Source organism: Pelecanus crispus, chromosome 5, assembly GCF_030463565.1.
Source record: "Pelecanus crispus isolate bPelCri1 chromosome 5, bPelCri1.pri, whole genome shotgun sequence".
Taxonomy (NCBI): domain Eukaryota; kingdom Metazoa; phylum Chordata; class Aves; order Pelecaniformes; family Pelecanidae; genus Pelecanus; species Pelecanus crispus.
The window spans coordinates 44645418-44658084 of record NC_134647.1 but is presented as its reverse complement, the minus strand read 5'-3'; the positions used below and the strand labels follow the sequence as shown (position 1 = coordinate 44658084).

The 12667-nt window shown below is 66.9% G+C and overlaps 16 non-coding genes across 16 annotated transcripts; 1 reads left to right on the top strand and 15 right to left on the bottom strand.

Annotated features, from left to right (window-relative positions):
• The first annotated feature begins 450 nt into the window (after window positions 1–450).
• Window positions 451–522, top strand: TRNAA-CGC (transfer RNA alanine (anticodon CGC)). The gene has a single exon. It is a non-coding gene; the product is annotated as a tRNA-Ala (tRNA).
• Window positions 523–799: 277 nt separating this feature from the next.
• On the bottom strand, window positions 800–871 carry TRNAP-AGG (transfer RNA proline (anticodon AGG)). Its single transcript has one exon. It is a non-coding gene; the product is annotated as a tRNA-Pro (tRNA).
• Window positions 872–1815: 944 nt separating this feature from the next.
• TRNAA-UGC (transfer RNA alanine (anticodon UGC)) lies at window positions 1816–1887 on the bottom strand. The gene has a single exon. It is a non-coding gene; the product is annotated as a tRNA-Ala (tRNA).
• Window positions 1888–2029: 142 nt separating this feature from the next.
• On the bottom strand, window positions 2030–2101 carry TRNAP-AGG (transfer RNA proline (anticodon AGG)). Its single transcript has one exon. It is a non-coding gene; the product is annotated as a tRNA-Pro (tRNA).
• Window positions 2102–3361: 1260 nt separating this feature from the next.
• Window positions 3362–3433, bottom strand: TRNAP-UGG (transfer RNA proline (anticodon UGG)). Its single transcript has one exon. It is a non-coding gene; the product is annotated as a tRNA-Pro (tRNA).
• Window positions 3434–4122: 689 nt separating this feature from the next.
• On the bottom strand, window positions 4123–4194 carry TRNAP-AGG (transfer RNA proline (anticodon AGG)). Its single transcript has one exon. It is a non-coding gene; the product is annotated as a tRNA-Pro (tRNA).
• An 809-nt stretch (window positions 4195–5003) lies between these two features.
• Window positions 5004–5075, bottom strand: TRNAA-UGC (transfer RNA alanine (anticodon UGC)). The gene has a single exon. It is a non-coding gene; the product is annotated as a tRNA-Ala (tRNA).
• Window positions 5076–5217: 142 nt separating this feature from the next.
• Window positions 5218–5289, bottom strand: TRNAP-AGG (transfer RNA proline (anticodon AGG)). The gene has a single exon. It is a non-coding gene; the product is annotated as a tRNA-Pro (tRNA).
• A 1260-nt stretch (window positions 5290–6549) lies between these two features.
• TRNAP-UGG (transfer RNA proline (anticodon UGG)) lies at window positions 6550–6621 on the bottom strand. The gene has a single exon. It is a non-coding gene; the product is annotated as a tRNA-Pro (tRNA).
• Window positions 6622–7310: 689 nt separating this feature from the next.
• Window positions 7311–7382, bottom strand: TRNAP-AGG (transfer RNA proline (anticodon AGG)). Its single transcript has one exon. It is a non-coding gene; the product is annotated as a tRNA-Pro (tRNA).
• Window positions 7383–8191: 809 nt separating this feature from the next.
• Window positions 8192–8264, bottom strand: TRNAA-UGC (transfer RNA alanine (anticodon UGC)). Its single transcript has one exon. It is a non-coding gene; the product is annotated as a tRNA-Ala (tRNA).
• Window positions 8265–8406: 142 nt separating this feature from the next.
• On the bottom strand, window positions 8407–8479 carry TRNAP-AGG (transfer RNA proline (anticodon AGG)). Its single transcript has one exon. It is a non-coding gene; the product is annotated as a tRNA-Pro (tRNA).
• Window positions 8480–9739: 1260 nt separating this feature from the next.
• On the bottom strand, window positions 9740–9811 carry TRNAP-UGG (transfer RNA proline (anticodon UGG)). Its single transcript has one exon. It is a non-coding gene; the product is annotated as a tRNA-Pro (tRNA).
• Window positions 9812–10500: 689 nt separating this feature from the next.
• Window positions 10501–10572, bottom strand: TRNAP-AGG (transfer RNA proline (anticodon AGG)). Its single transcript has one exon. It is a non-coding gene; the product is annotated as a tRNA-Pro (tRNA).
• An 811-nt stretch (window positions 10573–11383) lies between these two features.
• TRNAA-UGC (transfer RNA alanine (anticodon UGC)) lies at window positions 11384–11455 on the bottom strand. Its single transcript has one exon. It is a non-coding gene; the product is annotated as a tRNA-Ala (tRNA).
• A 142-nt stretch (window positions 11456–11597) lies between these two features.
• Window positions 11598–11669, bottom strand: TRNAP-AGG (transfer RNA proline (anticodon AGG)). The gene has a single exon. It is a non-coding gene; the product is annotated as a tRNA-Pro (tRNA).
• Window positions 11670–12667: the final 998 nt, after the last annotated feature.

Genomic DNA, 12667 nt, shown 5'->3' with positions numbered 1-12667 from the left:
TGACCTGGGAATGCTTCCTGGCACCTGCAGGCTACATGTGTGCTGAGGGAAAACCACAGCCTCCACTGCATCCCTAACCCCAAAATGCAGGGGGCAGAGGGGCTGGGGGTGCAAAAGGGGTGCAGCACCCCAGCTCATTGGTCTAGGCGTATGATTCTTGCTTTGGGTGTGAGAGGTCCTGGGTTCAACTCCCAGATGAGCCCTCCTTTTGGGACAACCACTCGTCTGGGGACTGAATCCCTGCTGCTCTCTGCACACCTGGCGGAGCAGGGTCAGCCCTGCCATCCCCCAGCTGCCTGCAAACAGCACCCCATGATGTGTCCATAGGGTTTATCTTTCAATCAACACTGGTTTTAGCAAGCTTGGATGGTGCCACTCATGATGCCTGCCCAGGGAGATGCCCCTGTGGTGCCAGGGACAGCATGCTGTTCCTAGGCATCCCCAAGGCATGGGGATGTAGCTCAGTGGGAGAGCGCTTGCTTCGCATGTAAGAGGCCCTGGGTTCAACCCCCAGCATCTCCATGCTTTTCCACCCTGAAAAGTCAGTGGGGCTATGAAGGGGGGAAATGACTGGTACTTAGTAGGAAATATCCCCTTTCTTGTCCATGGGACATCCCAAACTGATCTGACCCTGATGTTAGGGTTTCTCCACCTTGCTCCCTGGAACTGCCAGTGGCCGCTTCCTTTCCCAGCTATCTGCTTCTGCCCCAGGCAGAGCTACCCAGAGCGCCCAGAGGTGCTGACCGTCGGTTTCAGGGGGTTGCAGACCGGGGACCCGCAGGGGCTGTGCCCAAAAGGAGGGCTCGTCCGGGAGTTGAACCCGGGACCTCTCGCACCCTAAGCGAGAATCATACCCCTAGACCAACGAGCCGGGGGTGCGCAGCTGCCCGGGCACCCCCACCCTGTGCCGGGCACTGGGCTGCTGGGGCCACAGTGCTGCCCCGGGCCCGCCGCGTCCCGGGCGCTGCTTTCTGGGGACGGGCCCTGCCGCCAGGCCCTGGGGAGCAGCGCGGGACTGAGCTTGTGTGCAGGGACGCACCGGCCACCCCGGAGACCTCCCCGCTTCCCAGGAAAACGGGGCGCCCATGGGGGAGCGGGGACAGATGTTGGGGGGCCAGGACAGGGGGAGCCAGAGGTGCACAGGGAGCCCCACAATGTCCCTTCCAGGGGCTGTGATGGCCCTGGGCAGGAGGGGCACAGCCTCTCTGAGGTTATTCCAGGTTTTGCTGCCCTGAGAGAGGCGGGGAAGTGGCATTTTGCCGGGATGCCAAGTGGGCTCCCCCACATCTCCCTGTGCCTGGTCCCCGGGGGAGCTGGAGGAGGTGATGGCCGGAGCGCAGAGGGGAGGGAGAGGGCAGCACCCTGGGGCAGCTGCCCCCCACCTGCAGTGGGCATGGGTTGTCCTTGTGCGGTGCCTGGGGCCGTGGGGCACAGGACCTGGGCTGGGGGCCAGCTGCATACCCCAGCTCATTGGTTTAGGGTTGAGATTCTTGCTCAGGGTGTGAGAGGTCCCGAGTTCAGCTCCCAGATGACCCCTCCTTTTGGGTACCCGCCACCCTCCTCCCACCTGGCCACTCCCCCCCAGCACCAACGTTTGCCCCAAGAGACACGCCACGCCCCGTAGGGAAGGGACGCCAGTTGGACCCCGCACCCCGCAGCGCCTGGGCGGGAGTGGGAAAAGGGCCACGGGCATTTCCCGCAGGCTGCAGGTGCTGGGAAGCAGCCCGCAGGCAGCCCTAGGGCTTTTCTGTGGGGTTTTGGGGGCTCTGCCAGACCCGCAGCTGGCAGGGAGGTGGGACTGTGAAGGCAAAAAGCTGGAGATGCTGGGGGTTGAACCCAGGGCCTCTTACATGCAAAGCAAGCGCTCTTCCGCTGAGCTACATCCCCCTACAAGAACCTCTCACCTGGCTTATCTCATGACTCCCATGAAAATCCCTGTTGCTGCCTCCTTCCCCAGCCCCCAGAGGTGCTGACCGTCGGTTTCAGGGGGTTGCAGACCGGGGACCCGCAGGGGCTGTGCCCAAAAGGAGGGCTCGTCCGGGAGTTGAACCCGGGACCTCTCGCACCCTAAGCGAGAATCATACCCCTAGACCAACGAGCCGGGGTGCGCAGCTGCCCGGGCACCCCCACCCTGTGCCGGGCACTGGGCTGCTGGGGCCACAGTGCTGCCCCGGGCCCGCCGCGTCCCGGGCGCTGCTTTCTGGGGACGGGCCCTGCCGCCAGGCCCTGGGGAGCAGCGCGGGACTGAGCTTTGGGGGAGCGGGGACAGATGTTGGGGGGCCAGGACAGGGGGAGCCAGAGGTGCACAGGGAGCCCCACAATGTCCCTTCCAGGGGCTGTGATGGCCCTGGGCAGGAGGGGCACAGCCTCTCTGAGGTTATTCCAGGTTTTGCTGCCCTGAGAGAGGCGGGGAAGTGGCATTTTGCCGGGATGCCAAGTGGGCTCCCCCACATCTCCCTGTGCCTGGTCCCCGGGGGAGCTGGAGGAGGTGATGGCCGGAGCGCAGAGGGGAGGGAGAGGGCAGCACCCTGGGGCAGCTGCCCCCCACCTGCAGTGGGCATGGGTTGTCCTTGTGCGGTGCCTGGGGCCGTGGGGCCGTGGGAGACCGGATGCGCACTGGGCCCCAAACCAACACCCCAGCTCGTTGGTCTAGGGGTATGATTCTCACTTAGGGTGCGAGAAGTCCTTGGTTCAGCTCCCAGACGAGCACCCCTTTTGGGCACCCACCGCCAGGGCACAGCCCCTGCGGGGACGGGGCACAGAAGGGGCGACGCTGCCCGGCTCAGTGGGGACGGGCAGCCTCCCCAAGCCGGCAGCTCCTGCCGACACCAACATTCGGGCAGGGAAGCGAGAGCGCCACAGACATTTCTCCACAGGCTGCAGGTGCTGGGAATCAGCCGCAGCCCAGCAGCTGGCAGGGATGGGGCTCTGGGGAGGCAAAAAGGACATGGAGACGCTGAGGGTTGAACCCAGGGCCTCTTAGATGCAAAGCAAGCGCTCTCCCGCTGAGGTACAACCCCTGTGCGCGGGCAGGGCTGGGGGCCTGGGCAAGACCCCCCCACCGCTGCCCACTGCTCACCCTGCTCTGCCTCAAGGGCCCTGAGCCCAGAAACAGACCCTCAGGGCACGCGCTGCTGCTGGCAGCACCCCCTCTGCTCTGCGGTTCCCAGTGCCGCCTCCCTGCCCACTCACCCTGCAGCAACTCACCGCCAGCTCTTGGGGGTCAGGCCTGCCCGCAGGGACGTGCCCAGCCAGGACGCGGCACTGACCCCCCAGCGCTGACACCGCTGCCCCCACCATGCCCTGGTTACGCCATGATCCCGCGTGCCAGCCAAGGAAGGTGGGTGCCCAAAAGGCAGGGGGGCTCGTCCGGGAGTTGAACCCGGGACCTCTCGCACCCAAAGCGAGAATCATACCCCTAGACCAACGAGCCGGGGTGCTGCCCCCACCAGCCTCTGTGCCCCACGCACCTTTGGGGGCTTGGAGGGGGCAGCTGAGGCTGTGTGTGTCCCTTGGCACAGTCTGGGAGCAGGCAGGTCCCTCTTGCTGTGGCCGGTCCATGGAGCCACCATCCGGAGGTCACCATGGGGCATTAGTGCCCAGCATCTCCATTTCCCACCATGTCCGGGGATCTTCTTCCTCCAAACCACCTCCCTGGCCCTTACAGCGGTTGAAATGGCCCGTGCTTCGCAGCATCACCCCCCACCCTTCTTCCTCCATGGGGCATCCCCCAAAGCGCATGTCCCCCTCTGACCCGCCTTTCTCCTCGCTCCCAGAAAATCCCTGTCCCTGCTTCCTTCCCCAGCCGCCCCCCCCGCCCCGGAGCTGCTGACTGTCGGTTTTGGGGGTTTGCAGGCACTGGGTGTCCCTCGGGTGCCTAGGCTGCCAACGGGGCCGGCACGGGGTGGTGGGGCTCTGGGGCAGAGCAGGGGCATTTTTTTCTGGTCACAGACCCTGGGTCAGGGGTTGCGTGTAGCCGTGCCAGGGTGGGCAGCCGAGCTGCTGTGGGAGCCCCGGCTGCAGTGCCATCACCGTGCCCACACCCTGCACCGCGATCCCGGGCAGAGCTGCCTGTGCGTGGTCCCCGCAGGGGCTGTGCCCGGCGGGGGGTGCCCAAAAGGAGGGCTCGTCCGGGAGTTGAACCCGGGACCTCTCGCACCCTAAGCGAGAATCATACCCCTAGACCAACGAGCCGGGGTGCGCAGCTGCCCGGGCACCCCCACCCTGTGCCGGGCACTGGGCTGCTGGGGCCACAGTGCTGCCCCGGGCCCGCCGCGTCCCGGGCGCTGCTTTCTGGGGACGGGCCCTGCCGCCAGGCCCTGGGGAGCAGCGCGGGACTGAGCTTGTGTGCAGGGACGCACCGGCCACCCCGGAGACCTCCCCGCTTCCCAGGAAAACGGGGCGCCCATGGGGGAGCGGGGACAGATGTTGGGGGGCCAGGACAGGGGGAGCCAGAGGTGCACAGGGAGCCCCACAATGTCCCTTCCAGGGGCTGTGATGGCCCTGGGCAGGAGGGGCACAGCCTCTCTGAGGTTATTCCAGGTAGCACCCTGGGGCAGCTGCCCCCCACCTGCGGTGGGCATGGGTTGTCCTTGTGCGGTGCCTGGGGCCGTAGGGCACAGGACCTGGGCTGGGGGCCAGCTGCATACCCCAGCTCATTGGTTTAGGGTTGAGATTCTTGCTCAGGGTGTGAGAGGTCCCGAGTTCAGCTCCCAGATGACCCCTCCTTTTGGGTACCCGCCACCCTCCTCCCACCTGGCCACTCCCCCCCAGCACCAACGTTTGCCCCAAGAGACACGCCAAGCCCCGTAGGGAAGGGACGCCAGTTGGACCCCGCACCCCGCAGCGCCTGGGCGGGAGTGGGAAAAGGGCCACGGGCATTTCCCGCAGGCTGCAGGTGTTGGGAAGCAGCCCGCAGGCAGCCCTAGGGCTTTTCTGTGGGGTTTTGGGGGCTCTGCCAGACCCGCAGCTGGCAGGGAGGTGGGACTGTGAAGGCAAAAAGCTGGAGATGCTGGGGGTTGAACCCAGGGCCTCTTACATGCAAAGCAAGCGCTCTTCCGCTGAGCTACATCCCCCTACAAGAACCTCTCACCTGGCTTATCTCATGACTCCCATGAAAATCCCTGTTGCTGCCTCCTTCCCCAGCCCCCAGAGGTGCTGACCGTCGGTTTCAGGGGGTTGCAGACCGGGGACCCGCAGGGGCTGTGCCCAAAAGGAGGGCTCGTCCGGGAGTTGAACCCGGGACCTCTCGCACCCTAAGCGAGAATCATACCCCTAGACCAACGAGCCGGGGTGCGCAGCTGCCCGGGCACCCCCACCCTGTGCCGGGCACTGGGCTGCTGGGGCCACAGTGCTGCCCCGGGCCCGCCGCGTCCCGGGCGCTGCTTTCTGGGGACGGGCCCTGCCGCCAGGCCCTGGGGAGCAGCGCGGGACTGAGCTTTGGGGGAGCGGGGACAGATGTTGGGGGGCCAGGACAGGGGGAGCCAGAGGTGCACAGGGAGCCCCACAATGTCCCTTCCAGGGGCTGTGATGGCCCTGGGCAGGAGGGGCACAGCCTCTCTGAGGTTATTCCAGGTTTTGCTGCCCTGAGAGAGGCGGGGAAGTGGCATTTTGCCGGGATGCCAAGTGGGCTCCCCCACATCTCCCTGTGCCTGGTCCCCGGGGGAGCTGGAGGAGGTGATGGCCGGAGCGCAGAGGGGAGGGAGAGGGCAGCACCCTGGGGCAGCTGCCCCCCACCTGCAGTGGGCATGGGTTGTCCTTGTGCGGTGCCTGGGGCCGTGGGGCCGTGGGAGACCGGATGCGCACTGGGCCCCAAACCAACACCCCAGCTCGTTGGTCTAGGGGTATGATTCTCACTTAGGGTGCGAGAAGTCCTTGGTTCAGCTCCCAGACGAGCACCCCTTTTGGGCACCCACCGCCAGGGCACAGCCCCTGCGGGGACGGGGCACAGAAGGGGCGACGCTGCCCGGCTCAGTGGGGACGGGCAGCCTCCCCAAGCCGGCAGCTCCTGCCGACACCAACATTCGGGCAGGGAAGCGAGAGCGCCACAGACATTTCTCCACAGGCTGCAGGTGCTGGGAATCAGCCGCAGCCCAGCAGCTGGCAGGGATGGGGCTCTGGGGAGGCAAAAAGGACATGGAGACGCTGAGGGTTGAACCCAGGGCCTCTTAGATGCAAAGCAAGCGCTCTCCCGCTGAGGTACAACCCCTGTGCGCGGGCAGGGCTGGGGGCCTGGGCAAGACCCCCCCACCGCTGCCCACTGCTCACCCTGCTCTGCCTCAAGGGCCCTGAGCCCAGAAACAGACCCTCAGGGCACGCGCTGCTGCTGGCAGCACCCCCTCTGCTCTGCGGTTCCCAGTGCCGCCTCCCTGCCCACTCACCCTGCAGCAACTCACCGCCAGCTCTTGGGGGTCAGGCCTGCCCGCAGGGACGTGCCCAGCCAGGACGCGGCACTGACCCCCCAGCGCTGACACCGCTGCCCCCACCATGCCCTGGTTACGCCATGATCCCGCGTGCCAGCCAAGGAAGGTGGGTGCCCAAAAGGCAGGGGGGCTCGTCCGGGAGTTGAACCCGGGACCTCTCGCACCCAAAGCGAGAATCATACCCCTAGACCAACGAGCCGGGGTGCTGCCCCCACCAGCCTCTGTGCCCCACGCACCTTTGGGGGCTTGGAGGGGGCAGCTGAGGCTGTGTGTGTCCCTTGGCACAGTCTGGGAGCAGGCAGGTCCCTCTTGCTGTGGCCGGTCCATGGAGCCACCATCCGGAGGTCACCATGGGGCATTAGTGCCCAGCATCTCCATTTCCCACCATGTCCGGGGATCTTCTTCCTCCAAACCACCTCCCTGGCCCTTACAGCGGTTGAAATGGCCCGTGCTTCGCAGCATCACCCCCCACCCTTCTTCCTCCATGGGGCATCCCCCAAAGCGCATGTCCCCCTCTGACCCGCCTTTCTCCTCGCTCCCAGAAAATCCCTGTCCCTGCTTCCTTCCCCAGCCGCCCCCCCCGCCCCGGAGCTGCTGACTGTCGGTTTTGGGGGTTTGCAGGCACTGGGTGTCCCTCGGGTGCCTAGGCTGCCAACGGGGCCGGCACGGGGTGGTGGGGCTCTGGGGCAGAGCAGGGGCATTTTTTTCTGGTCACAGACCCTGGGTCAGGGGTTGCGTGTAGCCGTGCCAGGGTGGGCAGCCGAGCTGCTGTGGGAGCCCCGGCTGCAGTGCCATCACCGTGCCCACACCCTGCACCGCGATCCCGGGCAGAGCTGCCTGTGCGTGGTCCCCGCAGGGGCTGTGCCCGGCGGGGGGTGCCCAAAAGGAGGGCTCGTCCGGGAGTTGAACCCGGGACCTCTCGCACCCTAAGCGAGAATCATACCCCTAGACCAACGAGCCGGGGTGCGCAGCTGCCCGGGCACCCCCACCCTGTGCCGGGCACTGGGCTGCTGGGGCCACAGTGCTGCCCCGGGCCCGCCGCGTCCCGGGCGCTGCTTTCTGGGGACGGGCCCTGCCGCCAGGCCCTGGGGAGCAGCGCGGGACTGAGCTTGTGTGCAGGGACGCACCGGCCACCCCGGAGACCTCCCCGCTTCCCAGGAAAACGGGGCGCCCATGGGGGAGCGGGGACAGATGTTGGGGGGCCAGGACAGGGGGAGCCAGAGGTGCACAGGGAGCCCCACAATGTCCCTTCCAGGGGCTGTGATGGCCCTGGGCAGGAGGGGCACAGCCTCTCTGAGGTTATTCCAGGTAGCACCCTGGGGCAGCTGCCCCCCACCTGCGGTGGGCATGGGTTGTCCTTGTGCGGTGCCTGGGGCCGTAGGGCACAGGACCTGGGCTGGGGGCCAGCTGCATACCCCAGCTCATTGGTTTAGGGTTGAGATTCTTGCTCAGGGTGTGAGAGGTCCCGAGTTCAGCTCCCAGATGACCCCTCCTTTTGGGTACCCGCCACCCTCCTCCCACCTGGCCACTCCCCCCCAGCACCAACGTTTGCCCCAAGAGACACGCCAAGCCCCGTAGGGAAGGGACGCCAGTTGGACCCCGCACCCCGCAGCGCCTGGGCGGGAGTGGGAAAAGGGCCACGGGCATTTCCCGCAGGCTGCAGGTGCTGGGAAGCAGCCCGCAGGCAGCCCTAGGGCTTTTCTGTGGGGTTTTGGGGGCTCTGCCAGACCCGCAGCTGGCAGGGAGGTGGGACTGTGAAGGCAAAAAGCTGGAGATGCTGGGGGTTGAACCCAGGGGCCTCTTACATGCAAAGCAAGCGCTCTTCCGCTGAGCTACATCCCCCTACAAGAACCTCTCACCTGGCTTATCTCATGACTCCCATGAAAATCCCTGTTGCTGCCTCCTTCCCCAGCCCCCAGAGGTGCTGACCGTCGGTTTCAGGGGGTTGCAGACCGGGGACCCGCAGGGGCTGTGCCCAAAAGGAGGGCTCGTCCGGGAGTTGAACCCGGGACCCTCTCGCACCCTAAGCGAGAATCATACCCCTAGACCAACGAGCCGGGGTGCGCAGCTGCCCGGGCACCCCCACCCTGTGCCGGGCACTGGGCTGCTGGGGCCACAGTGCTGCCCCGGGCCCGCCGCGTCCCGGGCGCTGCTTTCTGGGGACGGGCCCTGCCGCCAGGCCCTGGGGAGCAGCGCGGGACTGAGCTTTGGGGGAGCGGGGACAGATGTTGGGGGGCCAGGACAGGGGGAGCCAGAGGTGCACAGGGAGCCCCACAATGTCCCTTCCAGGGGCTGTGATGGCCCTGGGCAGGAGGGGCACAGCCTCTCTGAGGTTATTCCAGGTTTTGCTGCCCTGAGAGAGGCGGGGAAGTGGCATTTTGCCGGGATGCCAAGTGGGCTCCCCCACATCTCCCTGTGCCTGGTCCCCGGGGGAGCTGGAGGAGGTGATGGCCGGAGCGCAGAGGGGAGGGAGAGGGCAGCACCCTGGGGCAGCTGCCCCCCACCTGCAGTGGGCATGGGTTGTCCTTGTGCGGTGCCTGGGGCCGTGGGGCCGTGGGAGACCGGATGCGCACTGGGCCCCAAACCAACACCCCAGCTCGTTGGTCTAGGGGTATGATTCTCACTTAGGGTGCGAGAAGTCCTTGGTTCAGCTCCCAGACGAGCACCCCTTTTGGGCACCCACCGCCAGGGCACAGCCCCTGCGGGGACGGGGCACAGAAGGGGCGACGCTGCCCGGCTCAGTGGGGACGGGCAGCCTCCCCAAGCCGGCAGCTCCTGCCGACACCAACATTCGGGCAGGGAAGCGAGAGCGCCACAGACATTTCTCCACAGGCTGCAGGTGCTGGGAATCAGCCGCAGCCCAGCAGCTGGCAGGGATGGGGCTCTGGGGAGGCAAAAAGGACATGGAGACGCTGAGGGTTGAACCCAGGGCCTCTTAGATGCAAAGCAAGCGCTCTCCCGCTGAGGTACAACCCCTGTGCGCGGGCAGGGCTGGGGGCCTGGGCAAGACCCCCCCACCGCTGCCCACTGCTCACCCTGCTCTGCCTCAAGGGCCCTGAGCCCAGAAACAGACCCTCAGGGCACGCGCTGCTGCTGGCAGCACCCCCTCTGCTCTGCGGTTCCCAGTGCCGCCTCCCTGCCCACTCACCCTGCAGCAACTCACCGCCAGCTCTTGGGGGTCAGGCCTGCCCGCAGGGACGTGCCCAGCCAGGACGCGGCACTGACCCCCCAGCGCTGACACCGCTGCCCCCACCATGCCCTGGTTACGCCATGATCCCGCGTGCCAGCCAAGGAAGGTGGGTGCCCAAAAGGCAGGGGGGCTCGTCCGGGAGTTGAACCCGGGACCTCTCGCACCCAAAGCGAGAATCATACCCCTAGACCAACGAGCCGGGGTGCTGCCCCCACCAGCCTCTGTGCCCCACGCACCTTTGGGGGCTTGGAGGGGGCAGCTGAGGCTGTGTGTGTCCCTTGGCACAGTCTGGGAGCAGGCAGGTCCCTCTTGCTGTGGCCGGTCCATGGAGCCACCATCCGGAGGTCACCATGGGGCATTAGTGCCCAGCATCTCCATTTCCCACCATGTCCGGGGATCTTCTTCCTCCAAACCACCTCCCTGGCCCTTACAGCGGTTGAAATGGCCCGTGCTTCGCAGCATCACCCCCCACCCTTCTTCCTCCATGGGGCATCCCCCAAAGCGCATGTCCCCCTCTGACCCGCCTTTCTCCTCGCTCCCAGAAAATCCCTGTCCCTGCTTCCTTCCCCAGCCGCCCCCCCCGCCCCGGAGCTGCTGACTGTCGGTTTTGGGGGTTTGCAGGCACTGGGTGTCCCTCGGGTGCCTAGGCTGCCAACGGGGCCGGCACGGGGTGGTGGGGCTCTGGGGCAGAGCAGGGGCATTTTTTTCTGGTCACAGACCCTGGGTCAGGGGTTGCGTGTAGCCGTGCCAGGGTGGGCAGCCGAGCTGCTGTGGGAGCCCCGGCTGCAGTGCCATCACCGTGCCCACACCCTGCACCGCGATCCCGGGCAGAGCTGCCTGTGCGTGGTCCCCGCAGGGGCTGTGCCCGGCGGGGGGTGCCCAAAAGGAGGGCTCGTCCGGGAGTTGAACCCGGGACCTCTCGCACCCTAAGCGAGAATCATACCCCTAGACCAACGAGCCGGGGTGCGCAGCTGCCCGGGCACCCCCACCCTGTGCCGGGCACTGGGCTGCTGGGGCCACAGTGCTGCCCCGGGCCCGCCGCGTCCCGGGCGCTGCTTTCTGGGGACGGGCCCTGCCGCCAGGCCCTGGGGAGCAGCGCGGGACTGAGCTTGTGTGCAGGGACGCACCGGCCACCCCGGAGACCTCCCCGCTTCCCAGGAAAACGGGGGCGCCCATGGGGGAGCGGGGACAGATGTTGGGGGGGCCAGGACAGGGGGAGCCAGAGGTGCACAGGGAGCCCCACAATGTCCCTTCCAGGGGCTGTGATGGCCCTGGGCAGGAGGGGCACAGCCTCTCTGAGGTTATTCCAGGTAGCACCCTGGGGCAGCTGCCCCCCACCTGCGGTGGGCATGGGTTGTCCTTGTGCGGTGCCTGGGGCCGTAGGGCACAGGACCTGGGCTGGGGGCCAGCTGCATACCCCAGCTCATTGGTTTAGGGTTGAGATTCTTGCTCAGGGTGTGAGAGGTCCCGAGTTCAGCTCCCAGATGACCCCTCCTTTTGGGTACCCGCCACCCTCCTCCCACCTGGCCACTCCCCCCCAGCACCAACGTTTGCCCCAAGAGACACGCCAAGCCCCGTAGGGAAGGGACGCCAGTTGGACCCCGCACCCCGCAGCGCCTGGGCGGGAGTGGGAAAAGGGCCACGGGCATTTCCCGCAGGCTGCAGGTGCTGGGAAGCAGCCCGCAGGCAGCCCTAGGGCTTTTCTGTGGGGTTTTGGGGGCTCTGCCAGACCCGCAGCTGGCAGGGAGGTGGGACTGTGAAGGCAAAAAGCTGGAGATGCTGGGGGTTGAACCCAGGGCCTCTTACATGCAAAGCAAGCGCTCTTCCGCTGAGCTACATCCCCCTACAAGAACCTCTCACCTGGCTTATCTCATGACTCCCATGAAAATCCCTGTTGCTGCCTCCTTCCCCAGCCCCCAGAGGTGCTGACCGTCGGTTTCAGGGGGTTGCAGACCGGGGACCCGCAGGGGCTGTGCCCAAAAGGAGGGCTCGTCCGGGAGTTGAACCCGGGACCTCTCGCACCCTAAGCGAGAATCATACCCCTAGACCAACGAGCCGGGGTGCGCAGCTGCCCGGGCACCCCCACCCTGTGCCGGGCACTGGGCTGCTGGGGCCACAGTGCTGCCCCGGGCCCGCCGCGTCCCGGGCGCTGCTTTCTGGGGACGGGCCCTGCCGCCAGGCCCTGGGGAGCAGCGCGGGACTGAGCTTTGGGGGAGCGGGGACAGATGTTGGGGGGCCAGGACAGGGGGAGCCAGAGGTGCACAGGGAGCCCCACAATGTCCCTTCCAGGGGCTGTGATGGCCCTGGGCAGGAGGGGCACAGCCTCTCTGAGGTTATTCCAGGTTTTGCTGCCCTGAGAGAGGCGGGGAAGTGGCATTTTGCCGGGATGCCAAGTGGGCTCCCCCACATCTCCCTGTGCCTGGTCCCCGGGGGAGCTGGAGGAGGTGATGGCCGGAGCGCAGAGGGGAGGGAGAGGGCAGCACCCTGGGGCAGCTGCCCCCCACCTGCAGTGGGCATGGGTTGTCCTTGTGCGGTGCCTGGGGCCGTGGGGCCGTGGGAGACCGGATGCGCACTGGGCCCCAAACCAACACCCCAGCTCGTTGGTCTAGGGGTATGATTCTCACTTAGGGTGCGAGAAGTCCTTGGTTCAGCTCCCAGACGAGCACCCCTTTTGGGCACCCACCGCCAGGGCACAGCCCCTGCGGGGACGGGGCACAGAAGGGGCGACGCTGCCCGGCTCAGTGGGGACGGGCAGCCTCCCCAAGCCGGCAGCTCCTGCCGACACCAACATTCGGGCAGGGAAGCGAGAGCGCCACAGACATTTCTCCACAGGCTGCAGGTGCTGGGAATCAGCCGCAGCCCAGCAGCTGGCAGGGATGGGGCTCTGGGGAGGCAAAAAGGACATGGAGACGCTGAGGGTTGAACCCAGGGCCTCTTAGATGCAAAGCAAGCGCTCTCCCGCTGAGGTACAACCCCTGTGCGCGGGCAGGGCTGGGGGCCTGGGCAAGACCCCCCCACCGCTGCCCACTGCTCACCCTGCTCTGCCTCAAGGGCC